Source organism: Lepisosteus oculatus, chromosome 2 (assembly GCF_040954835.1).
Source record: "Lepisosteus oculatus isolate fLepOcu1 chromosome 2, fLepOcu1.hap2, whole genome shotgun sequence".
Classification (NCBI taxonomy): domain Eukaryota; kingdom Metazoa; phylum Chordata; class Actinopteri; order Semionotiformes; family Lepisosteidae; genus Lepisosteus; species Lepisosteus oculatus.
Genome location: NC_090697.1, coordinates 29,095,440 through 29,121,924, shown reverse-complemented (window position 1 = coordinate 29,121,924; position 26,485 = coordinate 29,095,440). Strand labels below are relative to the sequence as shown.

The 26,485-nt window shown below is 45.2% G+C and overlaps 1 protein-coding gene across 2 annotated transcripts in view; it reads right to left on the bottom strand.

Moving 5' to 3' along the window:
* The window catches only part of alk (ALK receptor tyrosine kinase), a 254,508-nt gene that overhangs the window by 215,682 nt on the left and 12,341 nt on the right, over positions 1–26,485 (bottom strand). The gene's annotated exons all lie outside the window — the stretch shown is intronic.

Genomic DNA, 26,485 nt, shown 5'->3' with positions numbered 1-26,485 from the left:
TTACTTGTCTTTCAAGCATACAACTGTTGAAGTAATCTTAAGAGACTGATTTGAATCATGAGGTTGGCTACAATACTGAGTATAATAGTCATTTTAGCTCTGCAGTGATTAATATCTTTAAACCCTGAAAGAGTGATCAGACATTTACATCAGGGCAGAATTAGATAAGAAAAAGAAAAGATCACTTTATTAGCCCTTTACAATTTCTTGCATTAGGAATTTCTTTTCGCATACCCCAGCTTGCTCTCCATGAGACACACAGACAAGGAGAGAAGCTTGGGGTCAGAGCACAGGGTCAGCCATTGTACAGCACCCCTGGAGCAGTTGGGGTTAAGGGCCTTGCTCTTGGGCTCAACAGAGTAGGATTGCTCTGCCGGCTGCGGGATTTGAACCAGCAACCTTCCTTCCACAGCCGCAGATCCTTGGCCACAGAGCCACCACTCCGCCCATCTGTTTTTTTTTTTAAAGAAAAAATAATTATTATATTAATAACATACAGTATATTTGTACTCTTGTATTGGTTTTTTCTTCTTGTATTAAAAAACGTGTATATTGTGCTCTTGGAATCCATATGTACAGTGTTTGTTGTTGTCCTGACTGATTCATAGTAAAGATGACCGATTTCTAATTGTTTTGGCAAATTCTACCATCAAATCACTACGTTGTATTTGCCAGAAAACTAGGCAAATGTAATGACAACTGCTTTACTCAGAAATGAAAACCTTTAGGTTTTGGAAGGACAAGATTCCTGCAGGTGGGAAATAACTTTCACAATTCTTTTGCTGTCTGCACTTTGCTGTGCTGTCCTGTAACAATAATGTTCCAGAGATGGAGGGGTTCTCCGAAGATTTTCTGTACCCTCAAAAAAGTAATACTTCATGTTGGGATTAGCGGAAATTCGTATACCAAACGTTCTTATACCGGGGCATGAGTGTAATGTGGCTCTGCACTACAAAGTGAGGGCTGGGAATAGTGCTTTGACTCATCTGACAGAATGGAGGTTCATATTAGAGAATCCTGCTGCTCTTCTCCTGCATTCATATGAAAACTACCTGAATAATTCAAGCTGGTGACATCAGCAGACCTAACAAGAGTGTCTATTAGCCATTATGGGATCTCACGTTGACTCAATGGAGCAAAATTGATTAGCGTTATTATTAATGATTATGAAGAACCAGGACTCCGAATGCAAACATCAACCAGTACATCCAATTTTAACAATCGCAAGGAGCTGAACAAATTGAAAATTAAAATGAGCAGCTCAGCAAGTGCTGTTTTGCAGTAAATTGCCCTAATTCATGAGAGTTTGAAACCTGCTTTTAACCTGTCGGTAGTGAACAAGCCGATCCTGGTTGGTTGGGATTAACGTGCAGCAGAGAATTTAATTAATCTAGTGACCTTTTCTGTGCCTTTATTCGACGAGAGCAGGCTGTTATGAACCCCTGTCAGAGTGCTCACAGCTACTCTCGCAGTCAGCCACACACAGCTGTGTACAGGCTCGCTGGCAAAGCTCGTTTTTCTAAAAGACATCTTCTGCCAGATTGAAAACTGGGCTTGACAGACTCTCCCAGAGCTCCCCAATCGCTTCATACATTTGGCTCTGTAGCAATCTGTTGCTTTTTTGTTCAGAAAGTCTCCTCAATAATTAAGTGAAACTTCAGTAAAAACAATAAAAGGCTTAATTAAGGAAAGGTCAGAGGTCAGTAATATTTTGTGATACTACAGTATTAAAGAGATGTGCATTGGTTGGTTGGAGGTCTTATAATGCTTGTGATTGGCTGAACAGCCTATGAATCTAGTGTGTCTAGACATCTCCTCTGGTTTGGTGCTCATGCTTGATGAAATTCTGTTGACGCTGCAAGACCCAGTCATGCACAACCATGAGTTCATACTCAACAAGGGTCATGGAGAAGCCCAAACAGGGAATGAACACAGCCTGGCACTATCATGTGTTATAATCAAAGAGCTCTGATTGCATGGAGCTGTCCCAATGCTAGGATGAACTCTTACCTGCGATTGGCTGAGCTTTGTGCAAAGTGGGTGTGGTCTAACAGTTTGTTTGGGATGGCTGTACAGGACAGCAGGGGATTTGGGACCATGTAACCTTACGGTAGTAAGTAGTGAATAGAATGTTTTATGCAGATCTCTGGTGTCTGGCTGTTAGTTGTCTGGAATATTTAATGTCTTCTTGTATCTGAGTTGAGAGATGCACTCTGCAGTCAGTCATCAGACATTGTCTAGCCCACGAAAAGATGCTGTGAGTATAACTTGCAGTGCAGGGCACTCCAAGCTGTCTGTCACTCTGGGAGAAGCAGCACTTCTCAGAACCCTTCAAACCTCTCAGAATGAAACAAATGCGCCTGCAAGAACAGTCCAGTGCGGTTGATTGGACATAATTAGGTCTTTCAGAGCTGAACACAAAACACTTCAAAATAGCCCTGTCACTGAGAGAAGCTCTGGACAGAGTGGAAAACAATTCTTTGCACCACGGGCACCTCACACGGAGGGTGATGGAGGTGCCAATCAGGATTTCTGGACACCGAGGGTGTCTGTCACAGAGTCAGGTAGGACTGCTGCAGGATTCCGAAAGGTGAACCTGCAGGATTATCTTGCAGTAAATTTCATGGATGAATGATCCTGTTTTTGAGATCAGGAAATGGCGGCTGGCTGTGGTGGTAGAATCTGATGACGCGAGACTGCAAAGCTCCTTCTGTTTCACAGAAGACTTTCTTTAAATGATTTGCAATCGGTTAGTGATCACACTCCTTTTTCTTGTTGGCTTTTGGTTACAGTGTTAAATGTCCTACTGGGAGAGGTATTGTTCCCAAGAACCACTTTCCCGGTCAGCACCTCTGGAACACTTCCCCGAAAGACACCCGCTCCTCCTGCTCTGCCCTCCTGCGGGATTGCTCCAGCGGGAGGCAATCGGAAAAACCGGAGCGCGGGGCTCCCTCTCCAGGGCCTCCATGCACATGGTGCATCACAGTGATTAGCCACAGTGAAGTAGCAGGGGACCCAGGCTTCTGGACAACAGCACCTCGGCCTACATCGGGTCCTGGAGCAGCTCTCATAGGGATGACCCTTACACCTTCCATTGGAAAGACTAGGAACACGTGTGCGTTTGGATCACTTTTATAAGTTAGTGGGTACAATCCAGTCAAGAGAGAACAGCTTTCGTTCTGGAGAGCTGAATCGCCAGGTCAAACAGTGTCTAAAGTACTCAATGGACAAGTCGCCTGCTACAATGGTCAAAACAAGATTATTCCACGAGACTAGAATTAGGTGAGTTAAGCGTGACTGATAGAACCTGGATCGTTGCACACCACCAGCACGGCCAGCCTTCTGTGCTCCATTTGATGCAATGGCAAGTGAATCAAAGACAACATCACAGTCTTGAAAGTTGAAGACACTTCTCAAGCTGTGCATCCTGTACAGCCCACTTTCAGCCATGGTCAGCCTAGAACACAGGAGGGCACTCCTGCTCATGGACAGAGGTGCAGATTTCCTTTCAGATCAACTCGTAACAGCTTACTTTAAGTCATCTCTATATTGGCTTAATGAGATCTACTGTATTTAACAGTTTCTCCCACATCTCCAGGTCCTGGTGCTTTGAAGAGACTTTGAAAACCTGCAGACACACTGACCCTCCAGGAACAGGACTGCACACCCCACAGACACACTGACCCTCCAGGACTGGACACCCTGCAGACACACTGACCCTCCAGGACCAAGACTGGACACCCTGCAGACACACTGACCCTCCAGGACCAGGACTGGAGACCCTGCAGACACACTGACCCCCCCAGGACCAGGACTGGAGACCCTGCAGACACACTGACCCTCCAGGACCAGGACTGGACACCCTGCAGACACACTGACCCTCGGTGGGACTAGATGTCTCTGCTCTCTAGAATCAGATCTAGAGTCATGAGTCACTGCTCTGAACCAGGAGTGACAACAAGCTTCAGTTCATATTCCCCAATCTTCACTGACCAGGCTCTACGCATGCTGGTGGCCCTGTTCCCAGGCTGATTAAACGCTCAACATACTGTCCGGCACAGGGCCAGTGCACTAATGCAATTGGCTTTAGCTGTACAGAAGAGTCCATTAACAAAAAGTAATTTAATTAAGTTTCCCACTCAGCCATGCAACTTTGACACTTTTCTCCAACTCTTTGTGTCTTTTCATTACTATCTGAATCTAGCATGTATAGTCATCTGCTCCAGCTTGTTTATCACGCTTGATGAAATTCTGGAGAAAATGCCATGCTGATGGCAGACGGTGATCATGCACAGTTATGTATACACATACTGCATTCAATGCGAGGATCATGGAGAAACCCAAACAGTGAACGGGCTCAGCCCTGAAATGTTGTTTTCTAGTTGAAGAGAAATGTACTGTGATTGGTTGGAGTGCTTCCAATGCATGTGATTGGCTAACCTTTGTACATGGTGGGTGGGGTCAAGGAGCTTTGTAGACTTTGATTGGCTGTTCCTCTGTACAGGACAGGAGGGAGGACAGTAGGCATCTATGAGTGTGCCCGTGTCAATGTATGGTGTGTGGTGAGTGGAGTTGATGCGGTCCCTCTCTGTCGAGCTCATCTGTCTCACCTATATAACTCTATCCTGTGAGAGACATGGCCAAAGACTGAGCTCCTCTCCTCCACGAGGCTGTGGATCTCAGCTGGGTGTTGATAGAATTGGAGCAAATTCTGTCTTCTCTGCTATTAGGACGCAGACTGCTTTTCCCAGCACATCTAGACTGTTTTGAGCCCATGAGCTGAACTATCTGTGCTGTTGCACAGTGTTTCGTGTCTACATCAGGTGGCTTGGAGTTGACCCACCCATCTCATCTCCCTCTCATCATGATACCCCATCCTGATACCCCTCTCTGTATCACAGCCACCCCTGCCCTGTCAGAGCTTAACCAAGTGTCATTACATCAATGTACAGTTTTTATACAAAGAGTTGTGAGAGTCTGCAACAACCTGATCAGCTACACTGTTGAAGCCAAAACACTGGCTTCTATCAAAAATTGGTAAGATGAAATCGACCAATTAGGACAAGAAAAACGTCTTTACTCAAAGAGTTGTAGGAATGTGGAACATGCTACCCAGCCATGTTACTGAAGTCAATACGCTGGGTTCTTTCAAGAAACAGCTGGATCAATTAATCTCTAAGAAACAAACAGGCTAAATGGACCAAATGGTGCCTCTTGTTTGTCATCTTTCCAACATTCTTAAAGACAAAATTATGATGTCATATCACTTCAGCACTGCCGTCCTTGGTTTCCTGCATGAAATTTTCAATTTTAATGGTCTTCTGTAAAACCATTAAACCAAACTGCCTTTATTTACTCCCAACAGCCACCGCAGTGACATAGGCACTTGCATTCACTTGCTGTTTTTAAAATCTAGACCCCAAAAACAACCTAACACCCACTTACCCTCTCTTCCAGCAGCAACCTTAGTTTTTTCCAGGAGCTCTCCCACCCAGGTACTGACCCCTGGACAAATGAAGGGTTAATCACAGAGCCTGGCTGAGTGGCTGTCAGGGACAGAATGGGAATGAAGTCTGTCCCAGCCAGTGTGGAGAGGCCGGATTTTGGACTGAGACTAGTGACAGGCCGTCCCGTGAGGCTTGCCCCTTCAGGCAGCAGCTGGAGTTGTGAAAGGAGAGAATTCCTCGTTAGCTGCAAGGGCACTCGTTAAGAAAGGAGGGAAAGGGATCAGTGACTCAACCTCATGCTCTTAACACATGTGTCCCCAAAACAGAAAGGCATGGTCACATTGCAGCACCGAGGAGAAGCTAAAGCTCTCAAGGTGTTGCAGAATGGTTCCCATCTCCCTCACAGACGCCCCTACTCCAGCGCAGCAGCCCAGCTGTGAGAGAGAAAAACCACAGTCCAGCTACAGTACAGTAGGTGCTCCTCAGTCTCATCCTGCCTGCAAGATCACAGCTCCTCTCTCACACCTTACGAACTGGGGAAGCACCCAAGCCCCAGGCCACAGGCCTCCACTTGTTTCAGGGCGCCCCTGACCTCTGGCCTGGACACATTCCTGCACACGGCCTCCCTGCCTCCTCCACCCTCATGCACACACCCTGCAGCCCCTCCAGCATGGAGATATGGAGAGAAACATTAGGATCTGCGAGTTGGAGGGTATCCAAGGTGTTTCTAGTAGAGTATCAAGTGCAGTATCATGCTTGAGGGTCCAACAGCTGTGCCACACCAGGGATTCAAACCCGCAGCCTCCAAGCCTCGAGTTGACACCTGACCACTGCTTCCCCACTCAACACACAGAGACTGCCTGACAGTCTGGTTCAAGGTGCAGAGGGGTGTTTTGGAGAGGCAGAGGCAGAGTCTGACAGGACTTAAACACATCAGCAGAATGGAGGATTTTACCATTAGCATTTCATACAGTTCCCTGACCCCCCCCCAAAAAAATATCTTCCAAAGTCTTAGCAGATCATAGAGGCTTCGCTGCTCCAAACCCTTTAAATCACACAGTCACACTGTGTGTGTGCTGGGCTGACACTCACAAGAGCTGTGCAGCCATCCTGACGGTGATCTGAGGCTCTGTGAGGAGGACGCCGCAGCTTTGTCTGAATGTGGACGGTGCAATAGTGTTGTCCATATTAGGGCTTCCAGGGCCTTCAATCATGCTCTTTTCATTAGAGCCTGAAGCAGTGCAATGCAGAGATAATGCACCTTGGCCTGACAGGCTAGGCTGTCTGCTCCGACAGATGGCATCCCTCACACTGTGCCCAGTAGGCACAGGGCAGGAGGCTGTGCATATTGTGCACACTGAGCCAAGGAGAGCCTGAGATGAGCTGCATTTGTCTCTCATCCCGCTAAAAATTTGCACGGACTGATTAAAGCGTACGGCCATCACACCAAGGCAGCGCGGAGCACTAGAAATCACTGTCCTATCCACACCGCTACGGCTACACTTAAAAAGAGCTTTCAAACTCCAGCTCAATTTGAGAAACAGTGCTCGGTCTGTTCTCTAGTTCAAAAACCTTTTATTTCTGTCTCATCCATCTGATGTTATCTTTGTCTTGTGCTGCCAATTGTAAAATGGCGGGCAACGTGATACAGCGCATTCCTGTCAGATTTGCTTACCGTTTTCGTCACGTACTCTTAAGAGAATGAGCAGTGTCAAGGAGTAGCTTGCAGTGCTTTTTGTGCATTTGAGTGCATTGAAAAGCTGATGCATTGAAGAACGTATAGTGGTCAATAGTGAAATAAATGTTAAACAATGCAACGTGTACAGATAGGAACTTGGTATATACATATAAATACAGAACAACCCACATATCTAGTTATTTAGCCATAATAAATGACCAGTGCACTGACCATACTCTAAGTGATCAAAGCTGAAAAAGGCACTAGGAGAGGAAAGCCTGTGGCAGACAGACCGGACCCATGCAGGGACAGACAGCTTGCTTGGTGACACCAAACTAGGATCTGCCTGCCTACTGACTCAAAGTCAGCGAGGGCTATGTGATCTGGTGCAAGAGTGGCAAAGTGCCAGAGAGACCCAGGTGGTGGTACTGCAGTGTGCTTTCTCAGCCACTGGGGTGGGGCGAGGTCAGCGCCGTGGTGCCTCTCTGGGTTTTGCAGGGCTCTGCATCTGGTCACATCAGAGCCCTAGAGGGCTACAATTGAGTCAGACCTGTGAGTGTGAAAGTTCTGACCTGTGTAAGCTCTGTCCACAGTGTAGAAGGGAGAGAGACACTGGAATGTGTGGAATGATTGCAGAGAGAGAATGTGACATTTCACAGCAGCTATCAGTCAAGAATTAGCCGTGTCAGGAATACTGTTATCTGCAACGTATGGAAATCTTTATGGTGGTCCAATGAGAAAGCTCAAAAGCTGCTCTGTCCTGAAAGGGAAATTAACGGTAACCTAGAAGGATAGCATCGCAAAGTGGTAGAAGATACATCTTGACACACCCGAAGAAGGCTCCACAGCCGAAACATCGCGTTTCCTTTCTTCTCTTTTCAGCATGGAATAAACCTTTACTTGCTCCTTTGAAGATACATTTGTATGTGTTCCTGATACTCTCTCTGGACCATTTTCGTATGAAATAAACGGACTTTCAAATGTTGCTGAACCGCGCCATGACTGTTCACATGCCTATACCACCAGAAGGTCCCAGCCCTGATCTCTGCCTGCTGCGGTCCTCAGCGGGTCGGACCTGCGGGAGCCCAGTCCCTGGTGTGATCTCCTGCTGAGGCTCTGTGGTGAGCTGGAAGACTCAGAAAGCATCCAAAACAACGCACGGTCGACAAATTATTTTCCTTTGGCTATTCTGCAACATATCTAAACATACTACAGAATATTAGATAGATGATTCATAACGATGTCTTGCTGTTAAAACGCATCGTAACCCTTAAAAGGTGATGCTCATAAGGTTCAGTATGTATATGTGAGCTATGCTCGCTGATGAGCCCTGATTAAGGACAAAACAGCTGTCTCTGGCTGCTGACTTTATATATTGTACGCAAAGCAGACTGAAAGCTCTGTTTCAAACGTTCTGCTTTTTACTGTGAAACAGTAATAGCAATTGGCATTCATTCCCATAACAGAGAGACCAATTCTAAGCAACCTTTTAAATTTGTTGGCGTCTTTCTGCTTTATTTCTTTGGTAGGCTAAAAAATATCGATGAATTACATGTGAATCAAAGTGCAACATGAGGCAGCGTTCATTAAAAAAAATCCGATTTAATTTTTGCGTCTTATTTGATCTGTGGATCTCTAGATGATACAGCTTATTTAACCTTTGAAATTGATTTCTTTGCTTGCCTCCAGGGTGTCTTCTTGATGTACATTCAGCTTGAGAGCAGAGACTTGGAGTCCTGTGAACAGCATAGCGAAAAAAATACATCTTTGCACTGTGACCTCTGCTTAAATCGCACATCGCTAGCAGGAGCACATCTTGCATGTGCCTGGCAGGTTTACTCCAGCCAAAGACAAATCAATTGCAAGGGGCTTGTTATCCACATGGCTTTGATCCCCACTCAGACTTTCAGAAACTGAAAATCTGTAGGCGTTCTGCTAGAGTTGAGCTCAATTTCCAAGGGGGTCTTTCACTGTTTAAGTAAATCACAATGTTTTCTACTTCAGCCTGGATTGTTTCTTTTTGAAAGCAATCTACTCGCAAACTCAGTATCAACACCTCCAGGACTCTACAGCTTTGCTTCGCTGCCTTTTTATATTTAGGTCTGCTTTGTGTTGCTTTAATTGGAATTAGCACAACCGATGCTGAAGTCTGGCTGGGGGATTTCTGAACAAGTTGTCTCTGGGGCTCCTTCCTGGTAAATGATTAACAGCAGCCAAGCAAAACAAACACTCCCAAGGAAAGGCGGGGACAAAGCTGTCTCTGACGGGGAGAGATCAGTCTGGGCCGTCAGCGCTTACAGAGTCTGTCTTGCTGGCACGCGAAGCACAAATCGCTCGGTCTGGAATTCCTCCTGACCTCAGTGGCAGCAGAGATGGATTGCTCCTTGAAAAATGGATTGAGGGCGCAGGATCTGCTCCTTGGACAAAACTGCTTGAGGCAAGCTAATGAGAGGCTGTGCAAAAGAAGCAATGTGTCAGCGCTGGCTCCGCGCCAATCCAGTCGGTCAGAGTTTGTGTGGATCACCCAGCACCTGCCTTCCCTCCTCCAGCCTGGCGGTGTCACGGTCGTCATCCCTCCTCTAGAGGGCGCTCCTACCTTTTTCGTTGTGTTCCCAGTTTTATTTGTCCCAGCTGTGTCTTATCCCCTTTTCCCTGTTTAAGCCCGGCGTCTCCGCGATTCCGGGCTCAGCTTTGGAAGATGGACGCCACCCGGAAACCTGCCTCCCACCAGGCACAGGAGTGGTCTGAGGGCACAGGCTTCATCACGGGGTCCTGGCCTACTGAGTCCGGGGCTCGGAGCGCCTTGTCCCGTCAAGGTTTTAACTATCTGTATTCCTACTTCCCTATTCCCTGTGTTCGTCTTGGATGGATCTCCTGGCACCTGGACCTTGGGCTGCGTCCTGATTTCCCCTATTGGACTTCCATTTGGACACGGTGGCCTGCGGTCCCAAAAGGCACCAGATCACAGCCGTCATCACCCCCTGTGTTTCTACCCGACCCAATCCTGCTGTGTCTTCACTGATGTCCTACTCCAGTCACTTCCAGATTATACAGTCTTGAATAGGGTCATTACGCATTTCACGGGAGTCAGAACTGGCAGTGGTAGGGGACTGGCGGGAAGGGAGCTACATCCTCCAGGATAGGCTGGGTTGTGTATCATCCTGTCGGGCCAGAGACTCCTTTTTTTTCCCCGATGAAGCAGGTTTGACACGTGTTTTGATGAGCGACTGTGAAGGGGACTGACCGTGCTGCAGACATACGCGTCACGCTGCACTCTCATTGGCCGAGAGCTTGGGGGCTGTTGTTCATTGCACTTCTCCTTTAACACACCCAGCAGGAGACACAAGCCCTGGCTGCGCTGAGTGAGCTCTAGGTGCTCCTGCCTGGCCTGGGAGCACGTCAAAGGCAATCTGCTAGAGAGTCATTAAAATAATGGCCGAGATAAAGAGCAGTATGGAATTTAATTGAAGCAGCGCTAAGCTAAGCGAGGCATTGCTATATACTTTACAACCTATCCTGTCTGTCTTCTCCTTAAGGTAGTGATAGCCTATAACTGCCCTTCATCTATTGGAGCTGGCTGTTTTATGAACAAAAGCTCTCTCACGGTTTGACTTTTGAAAGTTGAATAAATCTCTGATAAGCACCAGGCAAAGCAAGCCATTTTTAACAATGGCAAAATCTGTCTGGGCCTGGCAGGTCCCTGCACGTGATTCTCCTTCTGTTGGAGAGAAAGGGCCAGCGGTCTCCTGTTCCAGTGTGGCGAGAGCACAGCCGCCCCACGCTCGCATGAAGAGCTCAGCACCCCGAGCTCTTCAGCCTGAACGAAAAACACAGAGGACATGCAAATCTGCTCAGCATCAGCCAGTCAAGAGCTCTTCCACTTTCTTTGAGCTGGTTTAGTATCAAAACATTCGCTTTTTCCCCCAATAACAGGGAATTATTTTCTGCACAATGAAATATCACAAAGGGGTTACATAGCCCTGGTAAATGGCATCATGGATTTCTGAAATGTCAGGCAGATTCTCTCATTTTTAAGAATGTTTAAATGAATTTTGAACATGAACAGTTGAAATGATTGCACTTAGTAGTTACCTCCATCTCCCTCCAAACACAATGGCAGGAGATCAAGGATTTCTTCACTAACAAAACATCTACTAAAATGCCTTCTACACCTTCTTTAACCCCACTGTGAGATCTTGTATTTCTTGGGGAAAATTAAATTTCTAGCTCTGAGCCACGTACAGCATTTGTACAGGAGTCATAAAGTCTCCAACCTTTTCCTTCAATCCTTTCCCTTCCTTTCTCTTTTATATTGATGTGACTGATCCCATTTTTAAAACAACATTACAGTACCTCCTGGTGGCACCTTTGCCTGGCTGAGCACAGCCAGCTGTAGCTGACCCCTGGGAAAGGGCTTTGATACAGTACGTGTGCTTATCCCAGGCTGGGGTTGTTGCTCTAGTGCCTCAGCAACAGGCACACAGAACTGCTGGTTCAAATAAAGACAAAGGCACTTTCCTTCTATAAAAAACTTCTCTTCAGGAGTAACCTAGGAAGTCTCTGGTGTGCTGCAGGGGTACATTCTGGGCCCTGCTCAGTTCTTAGTATAAATTATAACCAGAGTGGGACCTCTGATCTCACGACCTGCTGATGCTAACCCTGGTGTAGTGCCTAATACTTGTCCGATCTATTAAAATATATATCCTATTGGTTAGATACGAGAGTTTAACAATTTGGAATTGCCTCTATCCAGACTCATCACCTGCTATGTTCTGATCAGCTCGATAACTGTGTTGTCAGCAGCGAATTCGATAATGTGGCTGCTGCTATAAGTGGCTGTACAGTCGTAGGTGAACAAGGATTACAGCCTAGGACCGAGACAGCAGCCTTGGGGAGCTCCAGTGTTTAGGATCACCATGTAGGAGATATTGTGAGAATTTTTACCACCTGTGGTCTGTCCATCAGGAAATCCAGTATCCAGTTGCAGATGGAGTTGCATAAGCCCAGATTCCAGAGCTTTGGGACCAGCTTGGTGGGAACAATTGTGTTAAGCTGGAATCTACAAACACCATCCTTCTCTAAATGTAATGTTCTAGGGCAGTATGTAGTGCTACACATGACCTCTGACATGTCCCCTGTAAGACGTGGTCTGGCATGACCTCTGTATGACTCCGAGCTCCACAGAGCCTTACAGGAGAGTGAGCACTGACTCCGGGAGAGAAGCGTCTCTCGCTGATGACATCACAAATCTCACAGGCATCACCGCAGTAACCAGTGGGGTTCCCCAGCTGACCCCCACACTAACATTGACTGCGGCACTGAACATGCCTTCTTGGGGGTCACAGTCAATGTCAGCTACTGGCTTAGGCTTGTCCCAGCATTATCTGGGCTACAGACCTCAGCTGCTTGATTCAAAATCCTTTCTCTCTAAGTATTTATACATTTCCTGTATAATTTGCAGGGCAATAACTTAGGTTTATGGGTTTTCAATCATTTCACAATTTCTGTCCACATTTCCTGTTAGAAACGGATTCAGACTTTAAAGCCATTTCCCAGAAAATACATTAAATCTATATATCACGCCTCTCTTATCAGTCTTCCCTTACTGATAAGCAGATTTTAATAAATCGGGCAATATTTCGGAGAGTACTAAGTACAATATACATCTTATCAGCATCACACACATTTTATTCATACAGTTTGAAGTGTGCATATTGGGACCACAGATTAAAAGCCACTTTCTCTGCCAGTCCTCTGGGAGTCTGAACCTCATCTGAAATGAGAGTCAAACCTTTTCTGCCAAAAAAGCCTGACCCCTGACCAGGGTGATTTGCGCACTCTTTACAGCCTCTGAACACCACACCACAAAAGGGATATTACAGCCTTAAAGAGTTCAAAGGAAAGCAACACAAATGACTCCTGTTCTCTGGGGATCGTCATATACAGACAGGTTAATGGAGCATAATCTGTCTTGGACAAGGAAGACTAAGAGGAGGTGTAAGTCAAGAATTTAAGATGCCAAGAGTAAAGCCAGGGCTTTATTTCATACTGAATAGCGAAACAAGGGTAAAGACATCCAAACTCAACACTAAAAGAGTATCCATTCAGGATGGAAGATGGGAAACGCTCCTTTACACAAAGAGCTGTGGGTGACTGCAACAGAGCTCCCGGCTAGAAGCTGTGCACATGGACACGTGCAGATGTTGCCCATACCTGCTTTCATCATCTCGAAGTTTCCTACTATTGTCTTGGATATGTTTTAGTTCACCCACAACAGTCCTTTTGCTGTTATAGTCCTGAGAGAATCTTCTATTAGCTGTTTAAGTCTCCTTTGCAGATCGAGCTTTTCTAACACCCTTTTTAATTGTGTTTGCAACTAATTTAACTCATTGTTTTAATTCAGATTCCATTATTTTTCATTTTTAAAAATCATTTTATAAAGTACATTCTTTTCCTTTATATTGTTCCTAGTTGATTTGTTTAACCATTCGGGATACACTTCCTGGTTTCCTCATATAATCGTTTCAAGCAGAATCTCTTTAGTCTATTGCCATCCATTCTCTACTCATTCCACATCTGTCCTGTCCTGTTCTTCTGCTCTACAATTGTCTCTTCGTATTCCTTCCAAGTCTGCTTCAATGAAATTGCAAGCTTTGATTTGACCCCACCCATACAATTTCAAAGTATACTGTACCTCCATGCACACCATAGCATGATCCCAAATGCTTCTCTCAAAAGACCTACACAAACATCTCCTCTGACAACCTGGGTAAGAAAGTCATGTTTAACCAAGTCTACTACTGCAGATCCTGCTGCTGATATTCTTAAATGTCCTTCCCCCTCAATATGAGGAAATTTGAAGTCTCCTATCAAAACTACCCCTTCTTTTGCACATAAAGTCTTAACTTTATCACACTGTTTAATTGTAATAAACATCAAAATTGCGTGGTCTGTAGCATGGCCCAAGCACCCTCGATTATTCTGCTTTTACTTGTACTCCTCTATCCTGTCTAATTTGTTTCTGATACTCCTAGTATTTAGGTACAGTATGAGCTTTAATGACCTGTTTTGTTTCTTTAGTTTTCTTGTGGTTCTCCTTGGTCTTTGATCCTTTTTTTACCTTCCTTTTCCTGTGCCCAGACGACTGGTGTCTCTCTCAGATGTGACTGCCCGGGTCTGTATAGATGTCCTTTGCCATGGAAGGGTGTCCAGTGGGCCAGAAAGCTGAACCTTCTTCTGCTCCCCATGCTGCTCCTCCTCCATGTCTTGTAAATGTCCTCCTTCGCCAGGCACTTGAAAGAGTCCAGTGCTTTCCTCCTGTTCTTCAGTTTCTTGCCAAACTGACAGAATGTGTTGTGGATGGATATTGTGCTGTTTAATCCAATATCACTTGTGCCCACACAGACAACAACATGAGGTCTGTCACCCGCTCTGTCCAGGAGCCTGTCCCCTCTGGACAATATCAGCCTCAGCTCCAGGTAAGACATCTCACAGACAGCATTCCTGGACCACGGGGTCTCCAACAGACCCCACTGCTCTGTCAGCAGGCTTGCCAGCACTGGCAGCGATGGCAATCAAGACCCATGACTGAAGTTAGTTCTGGATCGGTGACCCTGGAGTGGTTCCCCTGTCCGTCTGATTCCAGGCGCTCCAGGTGGAGTGATGTGTTCGGTAGTGTGATGCGGGGGGGTGGCGATTGAATGCCTCTCGCCTGCCGGGACCTGCTTCTCTCTGTCTGTTCCTCTGTTGGCTTTCGGACAGCCCAGGGTCCAGCCTGCCTGAATGTGGGCTTTGTCAGTTCATCAGTCTCCTGGAGCCCTTCGAGTCCCTCCAGGTCCATCTCCAGCGCCTGAACCTCCTCCCGCAGGATCGGGATACTGACACTGATGTCGTTTCCTCAGGGATGCCCCACATGTTACACCAGCTGCAGGTCAGCCATTTCAGGCTGCGATGTTTCTCTCCGGCTCTAAATCCGGCTGGCCCTCCTGCCTCCAGGTCCCATTTCCTGAGCTCCTCCTGCAGCTCTCTGACATGCACACACTGGTCTCTAACGGCTGTCAATCGGCCCTACATACTCACACATCTCCACTGCAGCAGTAAAACCTTACAGTGCACTTTCAGTCTTGCTCTTTGAGACAAAGGTAAATTACTGGCTACAGCTACGTAACAAATTCTTACCAAAAATAATGACGTTCTTCATCTGACTTGGTAGTTCTTCCTCTAGATTTTCCTTCTAAGTATTCCAGAGCATAAATTTAAAAAGATGCACAGTACTGTATGCGAATGCTGTATATGGGCTGTATATTGCAGTGCTGTAAATAACAATGGCTACAAACAGGAAGATCTTATCCATTCATAAGTTTAGGTTCTGATTCTTTATTGCTGCAAGTATTTGGTTAATGCTTTTATCCAACACACGTTTGTGCCCATGTAGACAGCTAAGCACTTTTCTGCAATCTAAGTGAAGTACTGTGCTTGACATAACCACAGCTGTGCCCCACTTAGGATTTGAACCCACAACCTCCCAGGGGGACACAGCCCCTAACCTTCAAAACTCATCAGGCCACATGCCACAGCCCAGAGCAATTACATGCTTAATAAGCTTCAAGTTTTTAATGAAGACACTGGCTTTAGATAACAGCAGGGGTTGGTCTCTCACCACAAAGCTGAACAAAATAAATCAGCTTTGAACTGCAGCCAAGTGGGCTTGAGTTCAAGTCCTGGATTTCACATAACTTTTAATTTCAATAAAATAACATTTTAATTGGAATCCCCAGTTCCAATTTACTCAACAGTTTCAATTCTATCAGCTCTGGTTACCCTTCAGCTCAGAAGCAACAGATAGCGTTTAAAAATACTTCAGAAACAAAACATCAAAAAGTGCTGACAGAGTGACACCACTGTGATAATAACCAGTGTCTGCTGTAGAACAAGTGCTAATGGTAAAACCCCAATCCTAATCACTGCCTGAACCAATCATCTAACCCCAAACCTACAGCAGCCCTGTGTAGTACTTCTATAATTACTCACGGCACCATACACAAGAAATTAAACCTGTGTGATCAAAGCAGAGTGATCCTTGTGATTGATTACAAGGAAATGCAAATGGGAGGTGATTTGGAAAACAAACAGGATATAGTTGTAGAACTGAATATCAGGACTAGCCTCACCCCCTGTGTTAGTCACCTTCCAGTAATGGACATACATAGGTCTTCTGACAGGATATATTCAGATTTTCAGAACGGTTTTGATGAAAAATATATTTTCAAATAGCAGACTTTAGGCTTTCAGTGAGACAAGTGTTTGGATTGAGAATTGGTTATTAAATAGAAAACAGGGTATCAATAAGGAGCAAATACTGACATGGATTAATGTAAGTGGAGAACAGCAGGAATATGTATTATACTCACTGCACTTACTAATTTATTTCACTGATCTAAATTCTGGTAGAGTTACTAAACTAGTCAAGTTAGCAAACAATGCTGTGACAGAGGAGCCTGTTACAAGGTACAGATAGTACAGGAAATACATATTCATACAGCTTCTGTTGAGCAGTTGCTAGATAAGTTCCTGAGGGTGCACACTCAGGGCTTGACTAATAACTGCTATTGCTTCATTTCATATACATTCACATACATAAACATAATAATTTCATATACTTAAACACAGGTATGAGTGAGTACTGCGGTGTGAATGGAGAGCGCTCTCAAAATGGATGATACTCACCGTTTGTTTGTGTCAGTACTTCCAGGGTGGGTCAGCCTATGGTAGCCTCAGAAGACCAAACCTAACCCCTGTTCTCAAGGCTTATTTAAGGAGATGGGAAAAAACATGCATTGAATTGGAGAAATGGTTTGTTCCAGAGGGGAGGGGCTTACAAGCTATTTAAGCTGGCTCCTCAGCCTAAGAGGGAGTTGTTGGTGGTTGGTATGTCAGGTAGTGTAACTGAAAACAGAGAGAAAGCCATTAGGAGGATTTATCTTCATTTGAAGAATTAGTTTGGTTTCTTTTTGGGGTTTTATTTTCTAGTGTGGGGGACTGGGAGCACTGTAAATAAACTGTGCTTATTTTACTTGAGTGTTTTGCGTTGGAGCCATTCTGTTATAAAATGGACCTACTTTGGCCTTCCTCAGGCCATTGTGTGACGGATGCCAAACCAGGAGGATGAGCAAACACTGTAGGAGGTGCGAGAGAAATTCAGAAAGATCTAGCTGAAATTCAAGACTACTGTAGGTAAACACCGGTCAGGTGACAATTCATGTAGACAAGTGTAGGGTTTTGTATCCAGTTTAAAATCATAAACTGTAAGACCAAAATTGGAAGTGATTAGGATGATGCATCATTTACATCTTCTAGATGCTGTGGGGAGTCATTTAAAAATGCAAACACATTGCTAGGATGCATGTACATCTTTTTAATTTAGTCTCTTAAATCTTATATTTATCACACCAGTAAGGCCTCTTTAGGAAAAAGTCACCATGTTATAGAAAGGATATATCTCCTCTGGAATCAATCCAGGTAAAGGTAACCCAACTTATTTCCTCTGAAGAACACTGCAACATGAGCCAGAGGACACAGTGGAAACTACAGAGAAGTGAGCGGAGAGCACGAGGCACTTTTTTACACAAAAGGTTGTAGGTGTGTGAAACAAGCTGCCAAACGAGACAGCTGGATGAGATGGATTAACTACTGACTCCCAGACAGGCTCAATGGGCCAAACGGCTGCTCCTGCTTGCAGCCTTTCGTACGTTCTTGTGTTTCGTACCTACAGGACACCAGACAGCCCCTCTGCTAAAAGCCCCTGTCTGCAGAGCTGCACACAGTTGTTGAATACAAATCCACACTGTAAGTTTAATTTATTGCCCATCAACTACTACAAGGGTTTTCAATGAAATAATGCTAATATTCCCTCAATCACATCATTGAAGAAACCTCTGCACCTTTGCGTAATTAAAAGGACTCACCTCCTTTGACATGCTTCATTCAGTAGTCGGAGGAGTGTTTGAGGCCCGTCTGGAATGTGTGCAGTAATCAGAGTGGTAGATGAGCTCAGCAGAGGCACCTGTTCTTTCAATGAAGAGCTGAAGTCTGCCTGAGCCTTTCTCCTCCAGGGGAGGTTCAAGCCACAGAACCAAGCAGCTGATCTGTGCAGCTCTGCTAGCCCTGAAAGAAGCACGAGTCCCACAAAGCACTGGATTTCTCCGCTGGCAGACCCCCGCACAGGTCTATGTTTCTCCATAGGCAGCGTCTCCCCGTTCGTGCTGAGCCGAGAGGTGCACGACAGGAGCACAAGATTCCGGACTCTGGAGCCTGTCAGTGCCTGGATTTTCACTGGGGGCAAGTATCCCGCAGGATGCAGTGAGGGTGTCTTCAACAGCGACACGGGCCATTGCGCGCTGGATTCAAGCAGTGGAGGCCAAGTCAACTTCATGTGAACAAGGGGAGACGCTTTTGACACCAGAATCAGAGAACAGGTGAACATCGGAATTTTCTTTGCTTGTCTGTACTGATTCTGCTCGGGTAAAAAGTTACATTTCTGACTGACATCTCTGGTTTGAGCTGCAGTGAAGTGTCTTGTTTACTGCCGCTACCCAACCCAACGGAGGTGCTTACTCTCCACGAGAGTCGGACACGCATCTCTGCAACCCCAGGGAGTGATTACTGCGGCCCTCTCCAGTGCTCTGTTAGCTCTGCTGATTGCAGGTCTCGACTTCAGTGTGGCCACAGCTCTGCTACCACAGACTTCAACTAGAACACAAGCTCTGTCCCCATGACGACATCCTTTGTCTTAAAAGGCATTACAGGCCTTGGTTGAGTCTACAAGATTAGCTATTCCTGGGGCTCCCAAAATCCTTGAACAGGCTAGGTACTCATACACATAGTATGTTAATACAGTCGTTCTTACAGCAGTTTAAATCCCACTGTGAATGGGCTTTCCAGAGAAACATTGCTATAGCTGTGCTGGCATTTATTGGTTAATCCAACCATTCCTAGTCTAAATCCCACTGTGGCTGGGGTATCCAGATCACTGCTAGAGCTGTGTTGGCGTTTATTGGTTAATTGCAAATATTCCTACTGTAGTTTAAATCCCACTGAGGCTGGAACACAACCCTACCCTGAACTCTACCCCTATCCCTGCCCTTCCTCAGCTCTAAAGCACAGGCATGTCTGAGTGTTTCTTATACCTTAGACACAGCATGGACAGACTCTGGGGCTTCAATGTGTTAGAACAAGAACATATTTGGAGATATGTCCTATATCTTCATACTGTATATACAGTATATACTATATCTCCCATATTTCCACAAATGTACACTTGTCAATTGTGCTCATACTTTCTACCATAGACACAGTTTAAACAAACTCCTGAGTTTCCTTTAAAGAAATAAAACAGTGTCAGAACAAGGGCATATTTAATAATTAATAATTGCTTATACTTATATAGCGCTTTTCTGGACACTCCAATCAAAGCACTTCACAGGTAATGGGGTCTCCCCTCCACCACCAGCAGTGTGCAGCCCCACCTGGATGATGTGACAGCAGCCATAGTGCACCAGTATACTCACCACACACCAGCTCTCAGTGGGGAGGAGAGCAGAGTAATGAAGCCAGTTCAGTGATGGGGATTATTAGGAGGCCATAACTGGTAAATGCCAATGGGAAATTTGGCCAGGACGCTGGGGTTACACCCCTACTCTTTTTGAGAAGCACCCTGGGATTTTTAATGACCACAGAGAGTCAGGACCTTTAGAGATGTATGCTATATCTTCACCTATGTATATGTCTTTTAAGTCCCTATATGTTCTGTATGTTGTTTTTGCGAGAGAGAGAGTCTCCTCACCTCCAGCTCAGGCTGTGGCTCAGACTGCACCCCTGTGTTTCGCCCGCTGCTCCTCTGTACAGATGACACCCACCTCCGGCCCCGAGAGCGCTTCTCCACGGGCCTGTTCTGCCTGTGAGTAAGGCGCCTGTGGTCCTACTGTGGGTGACAGAGGCTGTTCCTGTCTTGTCCTCAAGTGGACACCAGGGAGCAGTCTCATGTAAGGTGAGGTTTCCCCTGGGCAAGTGCTGCTGGGAAATACTTATCTTCTGTAAGTACAAGCAGGCTGTTGCCCTTGAACGTGCTCTGATCTCCACTCACGCGGTCTGCGCTGGCAAGATTGAAGCTGGGATCTCATGCTGTCTATTTGCTTCATGTCAGGAGAAAAAGAGAAGCAGGTTTCAAGGTTCTCCTGCCCGCGGTTTGACAAAAAACGAAGACGGGAATCTGACGCATGCTCTCTGACAGCGCTGCTGGAGAGATGGCAAGTGGTCTCGCTCAGAGTCCCAGTGTGCCAGGCAGTCCGTCACCCCTTATGACAGGCCTCCACACTACTGGACAGCCAGACGGGGAGCAGCGGCCGTGAGTGGACATCAGTGCAGGATCACTAGCACAGATGCCAGCTTTGCCGCAGGGTTTTTTCCTGGTGACCCACTGTTGTGGGACATCCTCCAGAAGAGCAGAAGACAGCCCTGTGCAGGTCCAGCCTTTACTGAGCTCAGTACACACAGCCATGCAGTGTGGACTGGCCTAGAGGACGGACATTGCTGGGGTTTCCAAACTGTTTTATGCAGTATACTGTAGCTGCAGTTAATACAGGAGACAACTGTGTGCAGGTCCAGCCTTTACTGAGCTCACTACACACAGCGATGCAGTGTGGACTAGCCTAGAGGAAACACACTCTGCTGGGATTTCCAAACTGTTTTATGCAGTATAGCCTCATGTAATTCACGACAGGTTAGTGTGCTTCAGGCTCAGCTGGTTTTCGACCTGTTCTTTGATCACTTCTTTTCTTAACGACCTCGTTAGGAGCGAACCAATTACTGTTGTTTTTACATAGTCGGTTCTTATCTCACTTTAACAGACCTGGAGGCAGGCTGTTTGGTAGATGATACAGAGTTGCACATCTAACTTAACATATTCCAGTAATTATTCCACACATTCCATGGCGTAATTAAGCATTAACACTATAACCTTGAATATGTGACAATATATTTGTGCCCCAGTTCAGGCACTGACACGTCCAACATCAGTAGGTAACTCTGGTCAGGACTGGCTCCATTGTTTTTGTTTTTCACTCTAGCACAGCCCTTACCACATGATTAATTCAATTAATTAAGAGGAGATGAAGTCAAAGCAACAGAGTGATTGCAGATCTTAAACAGGTGCGTAAAAACAAGGGATGTCAATCTTAGTTCCTGGAGGCCCCGATGTCTTCTGTTTTTCTTCCATCCTTAGTTATTAATTAAGCAATTAACTTAATTAGACACACACAGGGTGTTTCCTAAGGTCAGTTGATAACTCAAATCATGCATTGCATTAAAGGTACAGTTGTCTATAAAACTCTTTGGAGCCTAGTAAGTATTTGAATTCAAATACTTGATTTGAATTCATACATGAATGCCTGAACTGCGAAGATGTGCCTGTTATGGTCACTCAGGTAGGAGTTTGTTTAAAAGCCAATCCTGACATTAATTGCTTGCTACTACCACTGATACTCTATAACCAGTACTACTGCAGTCATCACCACTGAGACTCTATAACCAGTACTACTGCTGTCATCACCACTGAGACTCTATAACCAGTACTACTGCTGTCATCACCACTGAGACTCTATAACCAGTACTACTGCTGTCATCACCACTGAGACTCTATAACCAGTACTACTGCTGTCATCACCACTGAGACTCTATAACCAGTACTACTGCTGTCATCACCACTGAGACTCTATAACCAGTACTACTGCTGTCATCACCACTGATACTCTATAACCAGTACTACGGCTGCAGTCATCACCACTGATACTCTATAACCAGTACTACTGCTGCCATCACCACTGATCCCATTATCAATACCAGTACAGGCTGTAATTTCAGTGGTGGGCAGCACGCAGTCGTGCTGGGTATGGCTGCTACCTCACAGCCCTCAGGTTCAGCTCCACAGCGCACCTGCTCCCTGTGAATATGTGCTTGCTGAGGGACTGGCATCCCCCCAGCGGGCAGTCCTGCTTCGTGCCCAGGTTTCGGAACATCAGGTTTGCGATAGGCGACGGATGGGTTTTCCTTGTGCTCCCTGGGCAGTGCGCAATAATGAATTCAATCCCTGTGTGTGTGTTACTGTATATCCCAGGAAAACACATTGATTATCTGACTGTGCGGCTGCTGGAGTGCATTCTTCTCCTGGGCTGCTTGTGCTCAATGAATTTCAGCTACAGTAAGCAATATGCTTGGCTTCTATTTACAATAACATTTGCTCGCCCACAGCTGAATAAATCCACCTGTGAGGACAACAGGCCTGTTTTTCATTTTTCTTTCTTTCCCGATCTTGCTTGATGTTTTGTTTAAATGCCACAGAGTCCTTTCTGAATCCTCTCGCAGACTGCGGGGCTTGTCTGTAGCTCATCCGGCTGGCAGCATGCCGCGGAGCGCAGACAGTCATTTTCCACCTCTCGCCACCATGGCCCGATGACATTTCACATCTCCAGCTTCTGCCCTGGTGCAGCACAGCAGCACTCCAGTGTGACCCGCACTGGCTCAGGGGCTGGGGGTGTCCCACAGCCTCAGGCGCCACAACACTGAAGCCCAGATGGACAGCGGACTTCAGAAGAACGGAGAGCTTACAGAAAAGAGCAGCTATTCGGCCCTTCGCACTGTCTCCTGATCTCAGGATCCCACCCAGCTGTTTCTTGAGGGAAACCAGGGTAACAGCATCAGCAAAATGGCTGGGCAGCCTGTTCAACACCCCTGCAACTCTCTGTGTAAAGAGGTGCTACCTGTCCTTAGCTTTCAGTGCATTTCCACCTGTGTCCTCTGGTTCTTGTTTCACCGTTAATTCTGAAGAAACGAGCTGGGTTGACTTTTGTCTGAGAATTTTCAATACTTGTTTCAGGTCTCCTCACAGTCTTCTCTGTTCAAGACTAAAGAGACTCAGCTCCTTCAGTCTGTCAGTGTAGGGCAGTCCCTTACGCCCAAGTATATACAGTATCTGGTTGCTCTGGATTGATTACAAAGCAGTAATTTCTTTTTTTATAGCATGGGGACTAACATTTCACACAGTAGTCTCATTGTGGTTTTTCTAGTGCTCTATACAAGTGTAACTGAACACTCTTTTATTTCAATTCTTCACTTTTAACTATATAGCCTAATAATATGTTTGCCTCTTTAATTGCTTCCCAACATTGTCTAGGAGATGTAGATGATGTGTTAACATAAATGCAGAAGTCCTTCTCATAAGTAGCCTCTTATTGTTCAGTGTTTCCTATTTTGTATTTTATAATTTATGGGTTTTCCTGCCTGCATGCAAATCCATGCACTTGTCTACATGAAATGTCATGTGAGTGAAATACCGTGTTCAGGGGGTACAACAGCAGTGTCACTAATTACTATTTTAATGTGCTTACGCTTTTATCCAAAGCAAAGAACACTCCAACTGCGTGTTGGTTCATTATAAACTGTGAACAGAAAGAAGGTCTTTACACAAAGCTTCCATTATGGCACAACTGGAGAAGATCCTGGGATTAACAAGCTACTAACTACCCCTCTGGTTTGTACTCTTTCCTGTGCCCTGCACTGGAGCCCATATCTACAGCAGGGTAACAGGGTATGTTACTGGAGCGTGTCAGGTGAAGTACGGTACCTGGCTCAGAGGTTCAGCAGCAGCGAATCTGATCTAGGATTCTGCTACTGAGTCCACAGCCCGGACAGTTCAAGATTTAAACCCACAACCTTCCAGTTACACATCCTGAGATTCACACTGAAGTAACCTCAGTGGTTTAAATTGGAGTCTTTACTATTAAAAGGCACAGAGGCAGTTCTGAGGTGCTGGAAATCTAAAATGAACACTGTATAATACAGTGTACTATATACAGATACCTGTGTATACAGTGCCTATAGAAAGTCTACACCATTTCCAAAGTAACAGACTTTGTGGGCTAACAACCTGGAATCAAGACACATTAAATGTTTTGCACCTTTATTTACACACTGTAACACACCTCAAAGGGCAAACCAAAAGCTTATTCTGCAAAGCAATTACAAATGGGTTTTCTAAAACCCAGACAAAATCTACACAAAAGGCACTGTATATTTATAAATTTTAATATTCTTGTACGCTATTAGTCTTTATTATTTTTAGGAGTATATTCTGCGTTTAAATTCCACACAATCTACTAGTTCACAGGCAGATGTCAAAATGCTTAATGCAATTGCTGTGGTACAGTGTCACTAGGATTATCAGGCCTGGCAAAGACTTAGGATAAACATGCTGTTGGCCACTAAATCTTTTTAAACATGAAGAAATATCAAGGACTCGATCAGCCTAGTGTTCGTCCTAAATTCAAGGACAATGTTCTGGGCCAGTCTTTACACACTGACGAGAGTGACACCCTGGACTCACTGGCGCTGAAATGTCCCTCACAGCTGAGCTGCAGCCGCCTTTACCGGCTTCCTTGAACGTGATCTCACAACACTAACTTGTATTGTGCTGTGCTGTATTCTGCTGTTCTGTGTTGTGTTTTGCTGTGTTGTTGTGTTTTGTGTATTGTGTTGCGTTGTGCTGTGTTGTGCTATGCTATGCTGTGTTATGCTGTATTGTGTTGTGCTGTGCTGTGCTGTGCTGTGCTATGCTGTGCTGTGTCCTGCTGTGTTGTGTTGTGCTGAGCTAAGCTGTGTTGTGCTGTGTTGTGTTGTGTTCTGATGTACCGAGCTTTGCTATGCTGTGTTGTGTTGTGTTCAGCTGTGCTGTGTTCTGCTGTGTTGTGCTGTGTTGTGTTCTGATGTGTTGTGTTGTGCTAAGCTGTGTTGTGCTGTGTTGTGTTGTGTTCTGATGTACTGTGTTGTGCTGTGCTATGCTGTGTTGTGTTCAGCTGTGCTGTGTTCTGCTGTGTTGTCCTGTGCTATGCTGTGTTGTGTTGTGTTCTGATGTGCTGTGCTGTGTCGTGTTGTGTATTCACGGCACGATCTTTGTGATAAGTCTTTGCCACTATCTAGTATCATCCATTGTGGGTTTTTATGTGTTCAGTTCCCTTGAGGCACCGTGTTAAAAGGAGGGGGCTGTCACGGAGCACTTTAATGCCTTTCTACATAAACTCCAGTCTGAGTCTGGGCTGAAATCCAGTGTCTGTCCGCTGTGTAGGCAGCGTGCTAATTGATCTGCATTGTGAGATAGCACAACGGCACTTGAAGTCAGAGGAAAACACACAACAGCAGTACGAGAGACCGAGAAAGACAAATTAGAAAATAAATTCAATCAATTACATTGCTGTGGGCACGAGCCTGTCAGAAATCAGGAGCAGGAAAAAAATGGCTTTTTTGAGATCGCAGCAGATCTTTTTCAAAAGAGGCTTGGTATTAATATTAATTCAAGATGGCAATAAACCAGGCAGCGCTTAGAAGGCTCCAGGGCACAAAATATTCATTTTAATGTCTATGATTCAACATGCAAGTGATCTGTCCCCTAGTATTTTTAAAGCTCTGATAATTTAATCCATACACTAGGAAGGTGATTCAGGCTTTGCAGGAGAGAGGAGAGAGGTTCTTTATTGTACTTGACACTTTGAGTTTTAGAGAGACGTATTGAGGACTTGGCTTTTGCACAAGACTGTTTCATACGGGTATAAAACATGGGTTATAAAAGCACATTGTGTTTTAGATTTAGGCAAATTAGGTGATAGATACATTTGGATACAACTCATAACTAGACAAACAGCTGACAGATTATGTTTAATATAGACAAGTGCAGGGTTTTGCACGCAGCTAGTAAAAACACAAACTGGAAATACAAATTGAGCTAGAGCTGAGCTAGAAGAGGCTACTTATGGAAAAGAGACTTTAGTAACATATTGAAGAGCATGTGGGAAAGAATTAAAAAGGCCACCAATGCCGCAATATATAGTTTAAAGTGTAAAATTTAAATTAAGGGATGTTATGCCAAAATTGTATAACACACTAGTAAGCCCTCATTTAGAATATTGTGTAGTATTCTGGTTGATATATTGTAGAATATATTCAAAATTGAATTTGCACTCTGCATTATGTGTGATGGTATTAAAGATGACACAATGACTGGCTCATCTCTTCTTTCTTAATTAACTGGCAGGCAGAAAAAGACTGAGAAAACAAAACTCAGAGGAACAGCCGCGTGCTGCAGAAAAGAGAGTGAAAGAGTTGGAGTAGTGTTGTTTTGGTGGCACACAGATCATACCCAACAGCAACTAACAATTGTTTTAGAAAGTTAGACATAGTCACTTCAACCTTGTGGAATGACTGATAATCAACCATATGCAACAAACAAACTTGATTCATAGCCCTAGGATGGCTTACT